A 25,124-nucleotide genomic window follows, 5' to 3' on the forward strand; every position below is an offset into this window, starting at 1 on the left:
AACAGCTCATTTACTCAGGCAGTCTCCTATGCAAGAACTAACCACGCCCGTTTGTGCTTTACTTTAAACATTGGTCGATGACCGAACCTCACAGCTGCATCGATTATTTTAAATTCAGCTGAATTGCCGGCTATTTCAGATTTTTTAATGTTTCAAAAACGATATCGCTTTCACATGTACCTCCTATAACTGACCTATGACCTATACATACTTTGAGTAACACTACGATAATTTAACACCAATTAACGAAACATTTATTCCCATTTTCGAACTTTTAACTATTGGACTTGTTAATATGATATCACAGGTAACAATCCCGAATGAAACTACCAACTTTGCAATCGCTTTTTACAACTTTGTAAGCAGTTTCTTGTCGATTTTTCCGTTGGCTGTTGTGATAATCTGCTTATATATAAGACAGACATTATCGGAACATTTACTTAATGTTTTCGAAATTTAACTGCGGGGTTGCCATGATAATGACTTACGTTAAATATATAAGCAACTCCGCCAACATTTCCTTTGTTTTTTCCAACTTTGCACGGTGTTTTCAAACATTTTGCCCTCACCTCATGGCAACATCTATAGACTGCTTTCAATTGGCTTTTATTGAGTTTTCTCGACTTTACAACTGCGCGTTTCTACATGCCAACAACTTAGGCCATATATACAAATACATCTACCAACTTTTCAATAACTTTGCACAACTTTGCAATCACTTTGAACAACTTTGCACGGAGTGGTAACAGCGTACATCCCACTACGTGCCGACAGATCAGCAACTTGTTCTTAAAATCTAGAAGGAATTTGAAAACTGTCCATTAATTAAAACAGTTACAATAATTCCACGATTTCCCACTATAAATGATCGACATCACAGTAAGAAAGAATGCAGGAACGTTGCCTTATATATTTTCGATATGCGTGATGAAACAAAAAAATAAACTCAACAGCTCATTTACTCAGGCAGTCTCCTATGCAAGAACTAACCACGCCCGTTTGTGCTTTACTTTAAACATTGGTCGATCACCTAACCTCACAGCTGCATCGATTATTTGAAATTCAGCTGAATTGCCTGCTATTTCAGATTGTTTAATGTTTCAAAAACGATATCGCTTTCACAGGTACCTCCTATAATTGACCTATGACCTCTACATACTTTGAGTAACACTACGATAATTTAACACCAATTAACGAAACATTTATTCCCATTTTCGAACTTTTAACTATTGGACTTGTTAATATGATATCACAGGTAACAATCCCGAATGAAACTACCAACTTTGCAATCGCTTTTTACAACTTTGTAAGCAGTTTCTTGTCGATTTTTCCGTTGGCTGTTGTGATAATCTGCTTATATATAAGACAGACATTATCGGAACATTTACTTAATGTTTTCGAAATTTAACTGCGGGGTTGCCATGAAAATAACTTACGTTAAATATATAAGCAACTCCGCCAACATTTCCTTTGTTTTTTCCAACTTTGCACGGTGTTTTCAAACATTTTGCCCTCACCTCATGGCAACATCTATAGACTGCTTTAAATTGGCTTTTATTGAATTTCTTGACTTTACAACTGCGCGTTTCTACATGCCAACAACTTAGGCCATATATACAAATACATCTACCAACTTTTCAATAACTTTGCACAACTTTGCAATCACTTTGAACAACTTTGCACGGAGTGGTAACACGTACATCCCACTACGTGCCGACAGATCAGCAACTTGTTCTTGAAATCTAGAAGGAATTTGAAAACTGTCCATTAATTAAAACAGTTACAATAATTCCACGATTTCCCACTATAAATGATCGACATCACAGTAAGAAAGAATGCAGGAACGTTGCCTTATATATTTTCGATATGCGTGATGAAACAAAAAAATAAACTCAACAGCTCATTTACTCAGGCAGTCTCCTATGCAAGAACTAACCACGCCCGTTTGTGCTTTACTTTAAACATTGGTCGATCACCTAACCTCACAGCTGCATCGATTATTTGAAATTCAGCTGAATTGCCTGCTATTTCAGATTTTTTAATGTTTCAAAAACGATATCGCTTTCACAGGTACCTCCTATAATTGACCTATGACCTCTACATACTTTGAGTAACACTACGATAATTTAACACCAATTAACGAAACATTTATTCCCATTTTCGAACTTTTAACTATTGGACTTGTTAATATGATATCACAGGTAACAATCCCGAATGAAACTACCAACTTTGCAATCGCTTTTTACAACTTTGTAAGCAGTTTCTTGTCGATTTTTCCGTTGGCTGTTGTGATAATCTGCTTATATATAAGACAGACATTATCGGAACATTTACTTAATGTTTTCGAAATTTAACTGCGGGGTTGCCATGATAATGACTTACGTTAAATATATAAGCAACTCCGCCAACATTTCCTTTGTTTTTTCCAACTTTGCACGGTGTTTTCAAACATTTTGCCCTCACCTCATGGCAACATCTATAGACTGCTTTCAATTGGCTTTTATTGAGTTTTCTCGACTTTACAACTGCGCGTTTCTACATGCCAACAACTTAGGCCATATATACAAATACATCTACCAACCTTTCAATAACTTTGCACAACTTTGCAATCACTTTGAACAACTTTGCACGGAGTGGTAACAGCGTAAATCCCACTACGTGCCGACAGATCAGCAACTTGTTCTTGAAATTAGAAGGAATTTGAAAACTTTCCATTAATTAAAACAGTTACAAAAATTCCACGATTTTCCACTACAAATGATCGACATCACAGTAAGAAAGAATGCAGGAATGTTTCCTTATATGTTTTTGATATGCGTGATGGAACAAAAAAAATAAACTCAACAGCTCATTTACTCAATCAGTCTCCCTTGCAAGAACTAACCACGCCTGTTTGTGCTTTACTTTAAAAACATTGGTCGATCACCTAATCACACAGCTGCATCGATTATTGGAAATTCAGCCGAATTGCCGACTATTTCAGATTTTTTTATGTTTCAAAAATGATATCGCTTTCACATGTAGCTCCTATAACTGACCTATGACCTCTTCATACTTTCAGTAACACTACGATAATTTAACACCAATTAACGAAACATTTATTCACATTTTCGAACTTTTAACTATTGGACTTGTTAATATGATATCACAGGTAACAATCCCGAATGAAACTACCAACTTTGCAATCGCTTTTTACAACTTTGTAAGCAGTTTCTTGTCGATTTTTTGGTAGGCTGTGGTGATAATCTGCTTATATATAAGACATTCTCGGAACATTTACTTAATGTTTTCGAAATTTAACTGCGGGGTTGTCATGAAAATGACTTACGTTAAATATATAAGCAACTCCGCCAACATTTCCATCGTTTTTTTCCAACTTTGCACGGTGTTTTCAAACATTTTGCCCTCACCTCATGGCAACATCTATAGACTGCTTTCAATTGGCTTTTATTGAATTTCTCGACTTTACAACTGCGCGTTTCTATATGCCAACAACTTAAGTCATATATACAAATACATCTACCAACTTTTCAATAACTTTGCACAACTTTGCAATCACTTTGAACAACTTTGCACGGAGTGGTAACAGCGTACATCCCACTACGTGCCGACAGCTCAGCATCTTGTTCTTGAAATCTAGAAGGAATTTGAAAACTTTGTATTAATTAAAACAGTTACAAAATGTCTACTATTTTCCACTATAAATGATCTACATCACAGTAAAAAGAATGCAGGAACGTTGCCTTATATATTTTCGATATTCGTGATGGAACTAAAAAAATAAACTCAACAGCTCATTTACTCAAGCAGTTTCCCATGCAAGAACTAACCACGCCCGTTTGTACTTTACTTTAAACATTGGTCGATCACCTAACCACACAGCTGCATCGATTATTAGAAATTCAGCCGAATTGCCGGCTATTTCAGATTTTTTTTTGTTTCAAAAACGATATCGCTTTCACATGTACCTCCTATAACTGACCTATGACCTCTACATACTTTGAGTAACACTACGATAATTTAACACCAATTAATGAAACACTTATTCACATTTTCGAACTTTTAACTATTGGACTTGTTAATATGATATCACAGGTAACAATCCCGAATGAAACTACCAACTTTGCAATCGATTTTTACAACTTTGTAAGCAGTTTCTTGTCGATTTTTTGTAGGCTGTGGTGATAATCTGCTTATATATAAGACATTCTCGGAACATTGTCTTAATGTTTTCGAAATTTAACTGCGGGGTTGTCATGAAAATGACTTACGTTAAATATATAAGTAACTCCGCCAACATTTCCATCGTTTTTTTTCCAACTTTGCACGGTGTTTTCAAACATTTTGCCCTCACCTCATGGCAACATCTATAGACTGCTTTAAATTGGCTTTTATTGAATTTCTCGACTTTACAACTGCGCGTTTCTATATGCCAACAACTTAAATCATATATACAAATACATCTACCAACTTTTCAATAACTTTGCACAACTTTGCAATCACTTTGAACAACTTTGCACGGAGTGGTAACAGCGTAAATCCCACTACGTGCCGACAGATCAGCAACTTGTTCTTGAAATTAGAAGGAATTTGAAAACTGTCCATTAATTAAAACAGTTACAATAATTCCACGATTTCCCACTACAAATGATCGACATCACAGTAAGAAAGAATGCAGGAACGTTGCCTTATATATTTTCGATATGCGTGATGAAACAAAAAAATAAACTCAACAGCTCATTTACTCAGGCAGTCTCCTATGCAAGAACTAACCACGCCCGTTTGTGCTTTACTTTAAACATTGGTCGATGACCGAACCTCACAGCTGCATCGATTATTTGAAATTCAGCTGAATTGCCGGCTATTTCAGATTTTTTAATGTTTCAAAAACGATATCGCTTTCACATGTACCTCCTATAACTGACCTATGACCTCTACATACTTTGAGTAACACTACGATAATTTAACACCAATTAACGAAACATTTATTCCCATTTTCGAACTTTTAACTATTGGACTTGTTAATATGATATCACAGGTAACAATCCCGAATGAAACTACCAACTTTGCAATCGCTTTTTACAACTTTGTAAGCAGTTTCTTGTCGATTTTTCCGTTGGCTGTTGTGATAATCTGCTTATATATAAGACAGACATTATCGGAACATTTACTTAATGTTTTCGAAATTTAACTGCGGGGTTGCCATGATAATGACTTACGTTAAATATATAAGCAACTCCGCCAACATTTCCTTTGTTTTTTCCAACTTTGCACGGTGTTTTCAAACATTTTGCCCTCACCTCATGGCAACATCTATAGACTGCTTTCAATTGGCTTTTATTGAGTTTTCTCGACTTTACAACTGCGCGTTTCTACATGCCAACAACTTAGGCCATATATACAAATACATCTACCAACTTTTCAATAACTTTGCACAACTTTGCAATCACTTTGAACAACTTTGCACGGAGTGGTAACAGCGTACATCCCACTACGTGCCGACAGATCAGCAACTTGTTCTTAAAATCTAGAAGGAATTTGAAAACTGTCCATTAATTAAAACAGTTACAATAATTCCACGATTTCCCACTATAAATGATCGACATCACAGTAAGAAAGAATGCAGGAACGTTGCCTTATATATTTTCGATATGCGTGATGAAACAAAAAAATAAACTCAACAGCTCATTTACTCAGGCAGTCTCCTATGCAAGAACTAACCACGCCCGTTTGTGCTTTACTTTAAACATTGGTCGATCACCTAACCTCACAGCTGCATCGATTATTTGAAATTCAGCTGAATTGCCTGCTATTTCAGATTGTTTAATGTTTCAAAAACGATATCGCTTTCACAGGTACCTCCTATAATTGACCTATGACCTCTACATACTTTGAGTAACACTACGATAATTTAACACCAATTAACGAAACATTTATTCCCATTTTCGAACTTTTAACTATTGGACTTGTTAATATGATATCACAGGTAACAATCCCGAATGAAACTACCAACTTTGCAATCGCTTTTTACAACTTTGTAAGCAGTTTCTTGTCGATTTTTCCGTTGGCTGTTGTGATAATCTGCTTATATATAAGACAGACATTATCGGAACATTTACTTAATGTTTTCGAAATTTAACTGCGGGGTTGCCATGAAAATAACTTACGTTAAATATATAAGCAACTCCGCCAACATTTCCTTTGTTTTTTCCAACTTTGCACGGTGTTTTCAAACATTTTGCCCTCACCTCATGGCAACATCTATAGACTGCTTTAAATTGGCTTTTATTGAATTTCTTGACTTTACAACTGCGCGTTTCTACATGCCAACAACTTAGGCCATATATACAAATACATCTACCAACTTTTCAATAACTTTGCACAACTTTGCAATCACTTTGAACAACTTTGCACGGAGTGGTAACACGTACATCCCACTACGTGCCGACAGATCAGCAACTTGTTCTTGAAATCTAGAAGGAATTTGAAAACTGTCCATTAATTAAAACAGTTACAATAATTCCACGATTTCCCACTATAAATGATCGACATCACAGTAAGAAAGAATGCAGGAACGTTGCCTTATATATTTTCGATATGCGTGATGAAACAAAAAAATAAACTCAACAGCTCATTTACTCAGGCAGTCTCCTATGCAAGAACTAACCACGCCCGTTTGTGCTTTACTTTAAACATTGGTCGATCACCTAACCTCACAGCTGCATCGATTATTTGAAATTCAGCTGAATTGCCTGCTATTTCAGATTTTTTAATGTTTCAAAAACGATATCGCTTTCACAGGTACCTCCTATAATTGACCTATGACCTCTACATACTTTGAGTAACACTACGATAATTTAACACCAATTAACGAAACATTTATTCCCATTTTCGAACTTTTAACTATTGGACTTGTTAATATGATATCACAGGTAACAATCCCGAATGAAACTACCAACTTTGCAATCGCTTTTTACAACTTTGTAAGCAGTTTCTTGTCGATTTTTCCGTTGGCTGTTGTGATAATCTGCTTATATATAAGACAGACATTATCGGAACATTTACTTAATGTTTTCGAAATTTAACTGCGGGGTTGCCATGATAATGACTTACGTTAAATATATAAGCAACTCCGCCAACATTTCCTTTGTTTTTTCCAACTTTGCACGGTGTTTTCAAACATTTTGCCCTCACCTCATGGCAACATCTATAGACTGCTTTCAATTGGCTTTTATTGAGTTTTCTCGACTTTACAACTGCGCGTTTCTACATGCCAACAACTTAGGCCATATATACAAATACATCTACCAACCTTTCAATAACTTTGCACAACTTTGCAATCACTTTGAACAACTTTGCACGGAGTGGTAACAGCGTAAATCCCACTACGTGCCGACAGATCAGCAACTTGTTCTTGAAATTAGAAGGAATTTGAAAACTTTCCATTAATTAAAACAGTTACAAAAATTCCACGATTTTCCACTACAAATGATCGACATCACAGTAAGAAAGAATGCAGGAATGTTTCCTTATATGTTTTTGATATGCGTGATGGAACAAAAAAAATAAACTCAACAGCTCATTTACTCAATCAGTCTCCCTTGCAAGAACTAACCACGCCTGTTTGTGCTTTACTTTAAAAACATTGGTCGATCACCTAATCACACAGCTGCATCGATTATTGGAAATTCAGCCGAATTGCCGACTATTTCAGATTTTTTTATGTTTCAAAAATGATATCGCTTTCACATGTAGCTCCTATAACTGACCTATGACCTCTTCATACTTTCAGTAACACTACGATAATTTAACACCAATTAACGAAACATTTATTCACATTTTCGAACTTTTAACTATTGGACTTGTTAATATGATATCACAGGTAACAATCCCGAATGAAACTACCAACTTTGCAATCGCTTTTTACAACTTTGTAAGCAGTTTCTTGTCGATTTTTTGGTAGGCTGTGGTGATAATCTGCTTATATATAAGACAGACATTATCGGAACATTTACTTAGTGTTTTCGAAATTTAACTGCGGGGTTGCCATGAAAATGACTTACGTTAAATATATAAGCAACTCCGCCAACATTTCCTTTGTTTTTCCAACTTTGCACGGTGTTTTCAAACATTTTGCCCTCACCTCATGGCAACATCTATCGACTGCTTTCAATCGTTTTTTATTAAATTTCTCGACTTTACAACTGCGTGTTTCTATATGCCAAAAACTTAGTTCATACATACAAATACATCTACCAACGTTGCAATAACTTTGCACAATTTTGCAATCACTTTAAATAACTTTGCCGGGAGTGTTAACAGCGTAAATCCCACTACGTGCCGACAGCTCAGCAACTTGTTCTTGAAATCTAGAAGGAATTTGAAAACTTTGTATTAATTAAAACAGTTATAAAATTTCTACGATTTTCCACTATAAATGATCGACATCACAGCAAAAAGAATGCAGGAACGTTGCCTTATATATTTTCGATATTCGTGATGGAACTAAAAAAATAAACTCAACAGCTCATTTACTCAAGCAGTTTCCCATGCAAGAACTAACCACGCCCGTTTGTACTTTACTTTAAACATTGGTCGATCACCTAACCACACAGCTGCATCGATTATTAGAAATTCAGCCGAATTGCCGGCTATTTCAGATTTTTTTTTGTTTCAAAAACGATATCGCTTTCACATGTACCTCCTATAACTGACCTATGACCTCTACATACTTTGAGTAACACTACGATAATTTAACACCAATTAATGAAACACTTATTCACATTTTCGAACTTTTAACTATTGGACTTGTTAATATGATATCACAGGTAACAATCCCGAATGAAACTACCAACTTTGCAATCGATTTTTACAACTTTGTAAGCAGTTTCTTGTCGATTTTTTGTAGGCTGTGGTGATAATCTGCTTATATATAAGACATTCTCGGAACATTGTCTTAATGTTTTCGAAATTTAACTGCGGGGTTGTCATGAAAATGACTTACGTTAAATATATAAGTAACTCCGCCAACATTTCCATCGTTTTTTTTCCAACTTTGCACGGTGTTTTCAAACATTTTGCCCTCACCTCATGGCAACATCTATAGACTGCTTTAAATTGGCTTTTATTGAATTTCTCGACTTTACAACTGCGCGTTTCTATATGCCAACAACTTAAATCATATATACAAATACATCTACCAACTTTTCAATAACTTTGCACAACTTTGCAATCACTTTGAACAACTTTGCACGGAGTGGTAACAGCGTAAATCCCACTACGTGCCGACAGATCAGCAACTTGTTCTTGAAATTAGAAGGAATTTGAAAACTGTCCATTAATTAAAACAGTTACAATAATTCCACGATTTCCCACTACAAATGATCGACATCACAGTAAGAAAGAATGCAGGAACGTTGCCTTATATATTTTCGATATGCGTGATGAAACAAAAAAATAAACTCAACAGCTCATTTACTCAGGCAGTCTCCTATGCAAGAACTAACCACGCCCGTTTGTGCTTTACTTTAAACATTGGTCGATGACCGAACCTCACAGCTGCATCGATTATTTGAAATTCAGCTGAATTGCCGGCTATTTCAGATTTTTTAATGTTTCAAAAACGATATCGCTTTCACATGTACCTCCTATAACTGACCTATGACCTCTACATACTTTGAGTAACACCACGATAATTTAACACCAATTAATGAAACACTTATTCACATTTTCGAACTTTTAACTATTGGACTTGTTAATATGATATCACAGGTAACAATCCCGAATGAAACTACCAACTTTGCAATCGCTTTTTACAACTTTGTAAGCAGTTTCTTGTCGATTTTTTGGTAGGCTGTGGTGATAATCTGCTTATATATAAGACATTATCGGAACATTTACTTAATGTTTTTGAAATTTAACTGCGGGGTTGCCATGAAAATGACTTACATTAAATATATAAGCAACTCCGCCAACATTTCCTTTGTTTTTTCCTACTTTGCACGGTGTTTTCATACATTTTGCCCTCACCTCATGGCAACATCTATAGACTGCTTTCAATTGGCTTTCATTGAATTTCTCGACTTTACAACTGCGCGTTTCTACATGCCAACAACTTAGGCCATATATACAAATACATCTACCAACTTTTCAATAACTTTGCACAACTTTGCAATCACTTTGAACAACTTTGCACGGAGTGGTAACAGCGTAAATCCCACCACGTGCCGACAGCTCAGCAACTTGTTCTTGAAAATTAGAAGGAATTTGAAAACTTTCCATTAATTAAAACAGTAACAAAAATTCCACGATTTTCCACTACAAATGATCGACATCACAGTAAGAAAGAATGCAGGAACGTTTCCTTATATGTTTTTGATATGCGTGATGGAACAAAAAAATAAACTCAACAGCTCATTCACTCAATCAGTCTCCCTTGCAAGAACTAACCACGCCTGTTTGTGCTTTACTTTAAAAACTTTGGTCGATCACCTAATCACACAGCTGCATCGATTATTTGAAATTCAGCCGAATTGCCGGCTATTTCAGATTTTTTAATGTTTCAAAAACGATATCGCTTTCACAGGTACCTCCTATAATTGACCTATGACCTCTACATACTTTGATTAACACTTCGATAATTTAACACCAATTAACGAAACATTTATTCACATTTTCGAACTTTTAACTATTGGACTTGTTGATATGATATCACAGGTAACAATCCCGAATGAAACTACCAACTTTGCAATCGCTTTTTACAACTTTGTAAGCAGTTTCTTGTCGATTTTGTGGTAGGCTGTGGTGATAATCTGCTTATATGAGGCATTCTTGGAACATTTACTTAATGTTTTCGAAATTTAACTGCGGGGTTGTCATGACAATGACTTAGGTTAAATATATAAGCAACTCCGCCAACATTTCTTTTTCTTATTCCAACATTGCACGGTGTTTTCTAACATTTTACCTTCAGCTCATGGGAACAACTATAGACTGCTTTCAATTGGCTTTTATTGATTTTTTCGACTTTACAACTGCGCGTTTCTGTATGCCAACAACTTAGGTCATACATACAAATACATCTACTAACTTTTCAATAACTTTGCACAACTTTGCAATCACTTTGAACAATTTTGCACGGAGTGGTGACAGCGTAAATCCCACTACGTGCCGACAACTCAGCAACTTGTTCTTGAAAATTAGAAGGAATTTGAAAACTTTCCATTAATTAAAACAGTTACAAAAGTTCCACGATTTTCCACTACAAATGATCGACATCACAGTAAGAAAGAATGCAGGAACGTTTCCTTATATGTTTTTGATATGCGTGATGGAACAAACAAAATAAACTCAACAGCTCATTCACTCAATCAGTCTCCCTTGCAAGAACTAACCACGCCCGTTTGTGCTTTACTTTAAAAACATTGGTCGATCACCTAATCACACAGCTGCATCGATTATTTGAAATTCAGCCGAATTGCCGGCTATTTCAGATTGTTTAATGTTTCAAAAACGATATCGCTTTCACAGGTACCTCCTATAATAGACCTATGACCTCTACATACTTTGATTAACACTTCGATAATTTAACACCAATTAACGAAACATTTATTCACATTTTCGAATTTTTAACTATTGGACTTGTTAATATGATATCACAGGTAACAATCCCGAATGAAACGACCAACTTTGCAATCGCTTTTTACAACTTTGTAAGCAGTTTCTTGTCGATTTTTTGGTAGGCTGTGGTGATAATCTGCTTATATATGAGGCATTCTTGGAACATTTACTTAATGTTTTCGAAATATAACTGCGGGGTTGTCATGACAATGACTTAGGTTAAATATATAAGCAACTCCGCCAACATTTCCTTCGCTTATTCCAACATTGCACGGTGTTTTCTAACATTTTACGTTCGCTCATGGGAACAACTATAGACTGCTTTCAATTGGCTTTTATTGATTTTTTCGACTTTACAACTGCGCGTTTCTATATGCCAACAACTTAGGTCATACATACAAATACATCTACTAACTTTTCAATAACTTTGCACAACTTTGCAATCACTTTGAACAATTTTGCACGGAGTGGTGACAGCGTAAATCCCACTACGTGCCGACAGCTCAGCAACTTGTTCTTGAAAATTAGAAGGAATTTGAAAACTTTCCATAAATTAAAACAGTTACAAATATTCCACGATTTTCCACTATAAATGATCGACATCACAGTAAGTAATATGCAGGAACGTTGCCTTATATATTTTCGATATGCGTGATGAAACAAAAAAAATAAACTCAACAGCTCATTTACTCAAGCAGTCTCCCATGCAAGAACTGACCACGCCCGTTTGTGCTTTACTTTAAACATTTGTCGATCACCTAACCACACAGCTGCATCGATTATTGGAAATTTAGCTGAATTTCCGGCTATTTCAGATTTTTTTATGTTTCAAAAACGATATCGCTTTCACATGTACCTCCTATAACTGACCTATGACCTCTACATACTTTGAGTAACACTACGATAATTTAACACCAATTAACGAAACATTTATTCACATTTTCGAACTTTTAACTATTGGACTTGTTAATATGATATCACAGGTAACAATCCCGAATGAAACTACCAACTTTGCAATCGCTTTTTACAACTTTGTAAGCAGTTTCTTGTCGATTCTTTGGTAGGCTGTGGTGATAATCTGCTTATATATAAGACATTCTCGGAATAGTTACTTAATGTTTTCGAAATTTAACTGCGGGGTTGTCATGAAAATGACTTACGTTAAATATATAAGCAACTCCGCCAACATTTCCATCGTTTTTTGCAACTTTGCACGGTGTTTTCAAACATTTTGCCCTCACCTCATGGCAACATATATAGACTGCTTTCAATTGGCTTTTATTGAATTTCTCGACTTTACAACTGCGCGTTTCTATATGCCAACAACTTAAGTCATATATACAAATACATCTACCAACTTTTCAATAACTTTGCACAACTTTGCAATCACTTTGAACAACTTTGTACGGAGTGGTAACAGCGTAAATCCCACTACATGCCGACAGATCAGCAACTTGTTCTTGAAATTAGAAGGAATTTGAAAACTGTCCATTAATTAAAACAGTTACAATAATTCCACGATTCCAGCTCAGCAACTTGTTCTTGAAATTTAGAAGGAATTTTAAAACTTTGTAATAATTAAAACAGTTACAAAAATTCCACAATTTTCCACTATAAATGATCGACATCACAGCAAAAAGAATGCAGAAACGTTGCCTTATATATTTTCGATATGCGTGATGGAACTAAAAAAATAAATTCAACAGCTCATTTACTCAAGCAGTCTCCCATGCAAGACCTAACCACGCCCGTTTGTACTTTACTTTAAACATTGGTCGATCACCTAACCACACAGCTGCATCGATTATTGGAAATTCAGCGGAATTGCCGGCTATTTCAGATTTGTTTATGTCTCAAAAACGATATCGCTTTCACAGGTACCTCCTATAATTGACCTACGACCTCTACATACTTTGGACACTACGATAATTTAACACCAATTAACGAAACATTCATTCACATTTTCGAACTTTTAACTATTGGACTTGTTAATATGATATCACAGGTAACAATCCCGAAAGAAACTACCAAATTTGCAATCGCTTTTTACAACTTTGTAAGCAGTTCCTTGTCGATTTTTTGGTAGGCTGTGGTGATAATCTGCTTATATATGAGGCATTCTTGGAATATTTACTTAATGTTTTCGAAATTTAACTGGGGGTTGTCATGACAATGGCTTAGGTTAAATATATAAGCAACTTCGCCAACATTTCCTTCGTTTTTTCCAACATTGCACGGTGTTTTCAAACATTTTGCCCTCACCTCATGGCAACATCTATAGGCTGCTTTCAATTGGATTTCATTAAATTTCTCGACTTTACAACTGCGCGTTCATATATGCCAACAACTTAGGTCATACATACAAATACATCTACCAACTTTGCAATAACTTTGCACAACTTTGCAATCACTTTGAACAACTTTGCACGGAGTGTTAACAGCATAAATCCCACTACGTGCCGACAGATCAGCAACTTGTTTTTGAAATTAGAAGGAATTTGAAAACTGTCCGTTAATTAAAACAGTTACAACAATTCCACGATTTACCACTATAAATGATTGACATCACAGTTAGAAACAATGCAGGAACGTTGCCTTATATAATTTCGATATGCGTGATGAAACAAACAAAAAATAAACTCAACAGCTCATTTACTCAGGCAGTCTCCTATGCAAGAACTAACTACGCCCGTTTGTGCTTTACTTTAAACATGGGTCGATCACCTAACCACACAGCTTCATCGATTATTTGAAATTCAGCCGAATTGCCGGCTATTTCAGATTTTTTAATGTTTCAAAAACGATATCGCTTTCACGGGTACCTCCAATAATTGACCTATGACCTCTACATACTTTGAGTAACACTACGCTAATTTAACACCAATTAACGAAACATTTATTCACATTTTCGAACTTTTAACTAATAGACTTGTTAATATAATATCACAGGTAACAATCTCGAATGAAACTATCAACTTTGCAATAGCTTTTTACAACTTTGTTGCAGTTGGTTGTCGATTTTACGGTTGCTGTTGTGATAATCTGCTTATATATGAGACATTCTCGGAACATTTACTTAATGTTTTCGAAATTTAACTGCGGGGTTTTCATGACAATGACTTAGGTTAAATATATAAGCAACTCCGCCAACATTTCCTTCGCTTTTTCCAACTTTGCACGGTGTGTTCTATGATTTTACCCTCATCTCATGGGAACATCTATAGGCTGTTTTCAATCGGTTTTTATTAAATTTCTCGACTATACAACTGCGTGTTTCTATATGCCAACAACTTAGGTCATACATACAAATCCATCTACCAACTTTGCAATAACTTTGCACAAATTTGCAATCACTTTGAATAACTTTGCCGGGAGTGTTAACAGCGTAAATCCCACTACGTGCCGACAGCTCAGCAACTTGTACTTGAAATCTAGAAGGAATTTGAAAACTTTGTAATAATTAAAAAAGTTACAAAAATTCTACGATTTTCCACTATAAATAATCGACATCACAGTAAAAAGAATGCAGGAACGTTGCCTTATATATTTTCGATATGCGTGATGGAACTAAAAAAATAAACGCAACAGCTCATTCACTCAAGCAGTCTCCCATGCAAGAACTAACAACGCCCGTTTGTACTTTACTTTAAACATTGGTCGATCAACTAACCACACAGCTGCATCGATTATTGGAAATTCAACCAAATTGCCGGCTATTTCAGATTTATTTATGTTTCAAAAACGATATCGCTTTCACATGTACCTCCTATAACTGACCTATGACCTCTACATACTTTGAGTAACACTACGATAATTTAACACCAATTAACGAAACATTTATTCACATTTTCGAACTTTTAACTATTGGACTTGTTAATATGATATCACAGGTAACAATCCCGAATGAAACTACCAACTTTGCAATCGCTTTTTACAACTTTGTAAGCAGTTTCTTGTCGATTTTTCCGTTGGCTGTTGTGATAATCTGCTTATATATAAGACAGACATTATCGGAACATTTACTTAATGTTTTCGAAATTTAACTGCGGGGTTGCCATGAAAATGACTTACGTTAAATATATAAGCAACTCCGCCAACATTTCCTTTGTTTTTTCCAACTTTGCACGGTGTTTTCAAACATTTTGCCCTCACCTCATGGCATTATCTATAGACTGCTTTCAATTGGCTTTTATTGAATTTCTTGACTTTACAACTGCGCGTTTCTACATGCCAACAACTTAGGCCATATATACAAATACATCTACCAACTTTTCAATAACTTTGCACAACTTTGCAATCACTTTGAACAACTTTGCACGGAGTGGTAACAGCGTAAATCCCACTACGTGCCGACAGATCAGCAACTTGTTCTTGAAATTTGAAGGAATTTGAAAACTTTCCATTAATTAAAACAGTTACAAAAATTCCACGATTTTCCACTACAAATGATCGACATCACAGTAAGAAAGAATGCAGGAACGTTTCCTTATATGTTTTTGATATGCGTGATGGAACAAAAAAAAATAAACTCAACAGCTCATTTACTCAATCAGTCTCCCTTGCAAGAACTAACCACGCCTGTTTGTGCTTTACTTTAAAAACATAGGTCGATCACCTAATCACACAGCTGCATCGATTATTGGAAATTCAGCCGAATTGCCGGCTATTTCAGATTTTTTTATGTTTCAAAAATGATATCGCTTTCACATGTACCTCCTATAACTGACCTATGACCTCTACATACTTTGAGTAACACTACGATAATTTAACACCAATTAACGAAACATTTATTCACATTTTCGAACTTTTAACTATTGGACTTGTTAATATGATATCACAGGTAACAATCCCGAATGAAACTACCAACTTTGCAATCGCTTTTTACAACTTTGTAAGCAGTTTCTTGTCGATTTTTTGGTAGGCTGTGGTGATAATCTGCTTATATATAAGACATTCTCGGAACATTTACTTAATGTTTTCGAAATTTAACTGCGGGGTTGTCATGAAAATGACTTACGTTAAATATATAAGCAACTCCGCCAACATTTTCATCGTTTTTTCCAACTTTGCACGGTGTTTTCAAACATTTTGCCCTCACCTCATGGCAACATCTATAGACTGCTTTCAATTGGCTTTTATTGAATTTCTCGACTTTACAACTGCGCGTTTCTATATGCCAACAACTTAAGTCATATATACAAATACATCTACCAACTTTTCAATAACTTTGCACAACTTTGCAATCACTTTGAACAACTTTGCACGGAGTGGTAACAGCGTACATCCCACTACGTGCCGACAGATCAGCAACTTGTTCTTGAAATTAGAAGGAATTTGATAACTGTCCATTAATTAAAACAGTTACAATAATTCCACGATTTCCCACTATAAATGATCGACATCACAGTAAGAAAGAATGCAGGAACGTTGCCTTATATATTTTCGATATGCGTGATGAAACAAAAAAATAAACTCAACAGCTCATTTACTCAGGCAGTCTCCTATGCAAGAACTAACCACGCCCGTTTGTGCTTTACTTTAAACATTGGTCGATCACCTAACCTCACAGCTGCATCGATTATTTGAAATTCAGCTGAATTGCCGGCTATTTCAGATTTTTTAATGTTTCAAAAACGATATCGCTTTCACAGGTACCTCCTATAATTGACCTATGACCTCTACATACTTTGAGTAACACTACGATAATTTAACACCAATTAACGAAACATTTATTCACATTTTCAAACTTTTAACTATTGGACTTGTTAATATGATATCACAGGTAACAATCCCGAATGAAACTACCAACTTTGCAATCGCTTTTTACAACTTTGTAAGCAGTTTCTTGTCGATTTTTCCGTTGGCTGTTGTGATAATCTGCTTATATATAAGACAGACATTATCGGAACATTTACTTAGTGTTTTCGAAATTTAACTGCGGGGTTGCCATGAAAATGACTTACGTTAAATATATAAGCAACTCCGCCAACATTTCCTTTGTTTTTCCAACTTTGCACGGTGTTTTCAAACATTTTGCCCTCACCTCATGGCAACATCTATCGACTGCTTTCAATCGTTTTTTATTAAATTTCTCGACTTTACAACTGCGTGTTTCTATATGCCAAAAACTTAGTTCATACATACAAATACATCTACCAACGTTGCAATAACTTTGCACAATTTTGCAATCACTTTAAATAACTTTGCCGGGAGTGTTAACAGCGTAAATCCCACTACGTGCCGACAGCTCAGCAACTTGTTCTTGAAATCTAGAAGGAATTTGAAAACTTTGTATTAATTAAAACAGTTATAAAATTTCTACGATTTTCCACTATAAATGATCGACATCACAGCAAAAAGAATGCAGGAACGTTGCCTTATATATTTTCGATATTCGTGATGGAACTAAAAAAATAAACTCAACAGCTCATTTACTGAAGCAGTCTCCCATGCAAGAACTAACCACGCCCGTTTGTACTTAACTTTAAAAAATTGGTCGATCACCTAACCACACGGCTGCATCGATTATTTGAAATTCAGCCGAATTGCCGGCTATTTCAGATTTGTTTATGTTTCAAAAACGATATCCCTTTCACAGGTACCTCCTATAATTGACCTATGACCTCTAATACTTTGGACACTACGATAATTTAACACCAATTTACAGTTACAAAAATTCCAAGATTTTCCACTTTAAATGATCGACATCACAGTAAGAAAGAATGCAGGAACGTTGCCTTATATATTATCATTTACTCAGGAAGTCTCCCATGCAAGAACTAACCACGCCCGTTTGTTCTTTACTTTAAACATTGGTCGATCACCTAACCACACAGCTGCATCGATTATTTGAAATTCAGCCGAATTGCCGGCTATTTCAGATTTTTTAATGTTTCAAAAACGATATCGCTTTCACAGGTACCTCCTATAATTGACCTTTGACCTCAACATACTTTGAGTAACACTACGATAATTTAACACCAATTAACGAAACATTTATTCACATTTTCGAACATTTAACTATTGGACTTGTTAATATGATATCACAGGTAACAATCCCGAATGAAACTACCAACTTTGCATTCGCTGTTAACAACTTTGTAAGCAGTTCCTTGTCGATTTTTCCGTTGGCTGTTGTGATAATCTGCTTATTGATGAGACATTCTCGGAACATTTACTTAATGTTTCCGAAATTTGACTGCGGGGTTGTCATGACAATTACTTAGGTTAAATATATTAGCAACTCCGCAAACATTTCCTTCGCTTATTCTAACATTGCACGGTGTTTTCTAACATTTTACCTTCAGGTCATGGGAACATCTATAGACTGCTTTCAATTGGATTTTATTGAATTTCTCGACTTTACAAGTGCGCGTTTCTATATGCCAACAACTTAGGTCATACATACAAATCTCTCTACCAACTTTGCAATAACTTTGCAAAATTTTACAATCACTTTGAACAACTTTTCCGGGAGTGTTAACAGTGTAAATCCCACTACGTGCCGACAGCTCAGAAACTTGGTCTTGAAATTTAGAAGGAATTTGAAAACTTTGTAATAATTAAAACAGTTACAAAAATTCCACGATTTTCAACTATAAATGATCGACATCACAGCAAAAAGAATGCAGGAACGTTGCCTTATATATTTTCGATATGCGTTATGGAACTAAAAAAATAAACTCAACAGCTCATTTACTCAAGCAGTCTCCCATGCAAGAACTAACCACGCCCGTTTGTACTTTACTTTAAACATTGCTCGATCACCTAACCACACAGCGGCTTCGATTATTTGAAATTCAACCGAATTGCCGGCTATTTCAGATTTTTTAATGTTTCGAAAACGATATCGCTTTCACGGGTACCTCCTATAATTGACCTATGACCTCTACATACTTTGAGTAATACTACGATAATTTAACACCAATTAACGAAACATTTATTCACGTTTTCGAACTTTTAACTAATGGACTTGGTAATATAATATCACAGGTAACAATCTCGAATGAAACTACCAACTTTGCAATAGCTTTTTACAACTTTGTTGCAGTTGGTTGTCGATTTTACGGTTGCTGTTGTGATAATCTGCTTATATATGAGACATTCTCGGAACATTTACTTAATGTTTTCGAAATTTAACTACGGGGTTGTCATGAAAATGACTTATGTTAAATATATAAGCAACTCCGCCAAAATTTCCATCGTTTTTTTTCCAACTTTGCACGGTGTTTTCAAACATTTTCCCCTCACCACATGGCAACATCTATAGACTGCTTTCAATTGGCTTTTATTGAATTTCTCGACTTTACAACTGCGCGTTTCTATATGCCAACAACTTAAGTCATATATACAAATACATCTACCAACTTTTCAATAACTTTGCACAACTTTGCAATCACTTTGAACAACTTTGCACGGAGTGGTAACAGCGTAAATCCCACTACGTGCCGACAGATCAGCAACTTGTTCTTGAAATTAGAAGGAATTTGAAAACTGTCCATTAATTAAAACAGTTACAATAATTCCACGATTCCAGCTCAGCAAGTTGTTCTTGAAATTTAGAAGGAATTTTAAAACTTTGTAATAATTAAAACAGTTTCAAAAATTCCACGATTTTCCACTATAAATGATCGACATCACAGTAAGAAAGAATGCAGGAACGTTGCCTTATATATTTTCGATATGCGTGATGAAACAAACAAAAAATAAACTCAACAGCTCATTTACTCAAGCAGTCTCCCATGCAAGAACTAACCACGCCCGTTTGTTCTTTACTTTAAACATTGGTCGATCACCTAATCACACAGCTGCATCGATTATTTGAAATTCAGCCGAATTGCCGGCTATTTCAGATTTTATAATGTTTCAAAAACGATATCGCTTTCACAGGTACCTCCTATTATTGACCTATGACCACTGCATACTTTGAGTAACACTGCGATAATTTAACACCAATTAACGAAACATTTATTCACATTTTCGAACTTTTAACTATTGGACTTGTTAATATGATATCACAGGTAACAATCCCGAATGAAACTACCAACTTTGCATTCGTTGTTTACAACTTTGTAAGCAGTTCCTTGTCGATTTTTCCGTTGGATGTTGTGATAATCTGCTTATTTATGAGACATTCTCGGAACATTTACTTAATGTTTCCGAAATTTAACTGCGGGGTTGTCATGACAATTACTTAGGTTAAATATATAAGCACCTCCGCAAACATTTCCTTCGCTTATTCTAACATTGCACGGTGTTTTCTAACATTTTACATTCAGGTCATGGGAACATCTATAGACTGCTTTCAATTGGCTTTTATTGAATTTCGCGACTTTACAACTGCGCGTTTCTATATGCCAACAATTTAGGTCATATATACAAATACATCTACCAACATTGCAATAACGTTGCACAGCATTGCAATCACTTTGAACAACTTTGCACGGAGTGTTAACAGCGTAAATCCCACTACATGCCGACAGCTCAGCAACTTGTTCTTGAAATTTAGAAGGAATTTGAAAACTTTGTAATAATTAAAACAGTTCCAAAAATTCCACGATTTTCCACTTTAAATGATCGACATCACAGTAAGAGAGAATGCAGGAACGTTGCCTTATATATTTTCGATATGCGTGATGAAACAAAAAAATAAACTCAACAGCTCATTTACTCAGGAAGTCTCCCATGCAAGAACTAACCACGCCCGTTTGTTCTTTACTTTAAACATTGGTCGATCACCTAACCACACAGCTGCATCGATTATTTGAAATTCAGCCGAATTGCCGGCTATTTCAGATTTTTTAATGTTTCAAAAACGATATCGCTTTCACAGGTACCTCATATATTTGACCTATGACCTCAACATACTATGTGTAACACTACGATAATTTAACACCAATTTACAGTTACAAAAATTCCAAGATTTTCCACTTTAAATGATCGACATCACAGTAAGAAAGAATGCAGGAACGTTGCCTTATATATTTTCGATATGCGTGATGGAACAAAAAAAATAAACTCAACAGCTCATTTACTCAGGAAGTCTCATATGCAAGAACTAACCACGCCCGTTTGTTCTTTACTTTAAACATTGGTCGATCACCTAATCACACAGCTGCATCGATTATTTGAAATTCAGCCGAATTGCCGGCTATTTCAGATTTTTTAATGTTTCAAAAACGATATCGCTTTCACAGGTACCTCATATATTTGACCTATGACCTCAACATACTATGTGTAACACTACGATAATTTAACACCAATTTACAGTTACAAAAATTCCAAGATTTTCCACTTTAAATGATCGACATCACAGTAAGAAAGAATGCAGGAACGTTGCCTTATATATTTTTGATATGCGTGATGAAACAAAAAAAATAAACTCAACAGGTCATTTACTCAATCAGTCTCCCTTGCAAGAACTAACCACGCCCGTTTGTGCTTTACTTTAAACATTGGTCGATCACCTAATCACACAGCTGCATCGAATATTTGAAATTCAGCCGAATTGCCGGCTATTTCAGATTTTTTAATGTTTCAAAAACGATTTCGCTTTCACAGGTACCTCATATATTTGACCTATGACCTCAACATACTATGAGTAACACTACGATAATTTAACACCAATTTACAGTTACAAAAATTCCAAGATTTTCCACTTTAAATGATCGACATCACTGTAAGAAAGAATGCAGGAACGTTGCCTTATATATTTTCGATATGCGTGATGGAACAAAAAAAATAAACTCAACATCTCATTTACTCAGGAAGTCTCCCATGCAAGAACTAACCACGCCCGTTTGTTCTTTACTTTAAACATTGGTCGATCACCTAACCACACAGCTGCATCGATTATTTGAAATTCAGCCGAATTGCCGGCTATTTCAGATTTTTTAATGTTTCAAAAACGATATCGCTTTCACAGGTACCTCATATATTTGACCTATGACCTCAACATACTATGTGTAACACTACGATAATTTAACACCAATTTACAGTTACAAAAATTCCAAGATTTTCCACTTTAAATGATCGACATCACAGTAAGAAAGAATACAGGAACGTTGCCTTATATATTTTCGATATGCGTGATGAAACAAAAAAAATAAACACAACAGGTCATTTACTCAATCAGTCTCCCTTGCAAGAACTAACCACGCCAGTTTGTGCTTTACTTTAAACATTGGTCGATCACCTAACCACACAGCTGCATCGATTATTTGAAATTCAGCTGAATTGCCGGCTATTTCAGATTTTTTAATGTTTCAAAAACGATATCGTTTTCACAGGTACCTCCTATTATTGACCTATGACCACTGCATACTTTGAGTAACACTGCAATAATTTAACACCAATTAACGAAACATTTATTCACATTTTCGAACTTTTAACTATTGGACTTGTTAATATGATATCACAGGTAACAATTCCGAATGAAACTACCAACTTTGCAATCGCTTTTTACAACTTTGTAAGCAGTTTCTTGTCGATTTTGCCGTTGGCTGTTGTGATAATCTGCTTGTATATAAGACATTCTCGGAACATTTACTTAATTTTTTCTAAATTTAACTGCGGGGTTGTCATGAAAATGACGTACGTTAAATATATAAGCAACTCCGCCAACATTTCCTTCACTTTTTCCAACATTGCACGGTGTGTTCTAACATTTTACCCTCAGCTCATGGGAACATCTATAGACTGCTTTCAATCGGTTTTTATTAAATTTCTCGACTTTACAACTGCGTGTTTCTATATGCCAACAACTTAGGTCATACATACAAATACATCTACTAACTTTTCAATAACTTTGCACAACTTTGCAATCACTTTGAACAATTTTCCACGGAGTGGTGACAGCGTAAATCCCACTACGTGCCGACAACTCAGCAACTTGTTCTTGAAAATTAGAAGGAATTTGAAAACTTTCCATTAATTAAAACAGTTACAAAAATTCCACGATTTTACTCTATAAATGATCGACATCACAGTAAGAAAGAATGCAGGAACGTTGCCTTATATATTTTCGATATGCGTGATGAAACAAAAAAAATAAACACAACAGGTCATTTACTCAATCAGTCTCCCTTGCAAGAACTAACCACGCCAGTTTGTGCTTTACTTTAAACATTGGTCGATCACCTAACCACACAGCTGCATCGATTATTTGAAATTCAGCTGAATTGCCGGCTATTTCAGATTTTTTAATGTTTCTAAAACGATATCGTTTTCACAGTTACCTCCTATTATTGACCTATGACCACTGCATACTTTGAGTAACACTGCAATAATTTAACACCAATTAACGAAACATTTATTCACATTTTCGAACTTTTAACTATTGGACTTGTTAATATGATATCACAGGTAACAATTCCGAATGAAACTACCAACTTTGCAATCGCTTTTTACAACTTTGTAAGCAGTTTCTGGTCGATTTTGCCGTTGTCTGTTGTGATAATCTGCTTGTATATAAGACATTCTCGGAACATTTACTTAATTTTTTTCTAAATTTAACTGCGGGGTTGTCATGAAAATGACGTACGTTAAATATATAAGCAACTCCGCCAACATTTCCTTCACTTTTTCCAACATTGCACGGTGTGTTCTAACATTTTACCCTCAGCTCATGGGAACATCTATAGGCTGCTTTCAATCTTCTTTTATTAAATTTCTCGACTTTACAACTGCGTATTTCTATATGCCAACAACTTAGGTCATACATGCAAATCCATCTACCAACTTTGCAATAACTTTGCACAATTTTGCAATCACTTTGAACAACTTTGCCGGGAGTGTTAACAGCGTAAATCCCACTACGTGCCGACAGCTCAGCAACTTGTTCTTGAAATTTAGAAGGAATTTGAAAACTTTGTAATAAATAAAACAGTTACAAAAATTCTACGATTTTCCACTATAAATGATCGACATCACAGTAAAAAGAATGCAGGAACGTTGCCTTATATATTTTCGATATGCGTGATGGAACTAAAAAAATAAACTCAACAGCTCATTTACTCAAGCAGTCTCCCATGCAAGAACTAACCACGCCAGTTTGTACTTTACTTTAAACATTGCTCGATCACCTAGCCACACAGCTGCTTCGATTATTTGAAATTCAACCGAATTGCCGGCTTTTTCAGATTTTTTAATGTTTCAAAAACGATATCGCTTTCACATGTACCTCCTATAACTGACCTATGACCTCTACATACTTTGAGTAACACTACGATAATTTAACACCAATTAACGAAACATTTATTCACATTTTCGAACTTTTAACTATTGGACTTGTTAATATGATATCACAGGTAACAATCTCGAATGAAACTACCAACTTTGCAATAGCTTTTTACAACTTTGTTGCTGTTGGTTGTCGATTTTACGGTTGCTGTTGTGATAATCTGCTTATATATGAGACATTCTCGGAACATTTACTTAATGTTTTCGAAATTTAACTGCGGGGTTGTCATGACAATGACTTAGGTTAAATATATAAGCAACTCCGC

The sequence above is a fragment of the Saccoglossus kowalevskii genome, chromosome 7, assembly GCF_978046115.1.
Source record: "Saccoglossus kowalevskii chromosome 7, keSacKowa6.1, whole genome shotgun sequence".
Lineage (NCBI taxonomy): Eukaryota > Metazoa > Hemichordata > Enteropneusta > Harrimaniidae > Saccoglossus > Saccoglossus kowalevskii.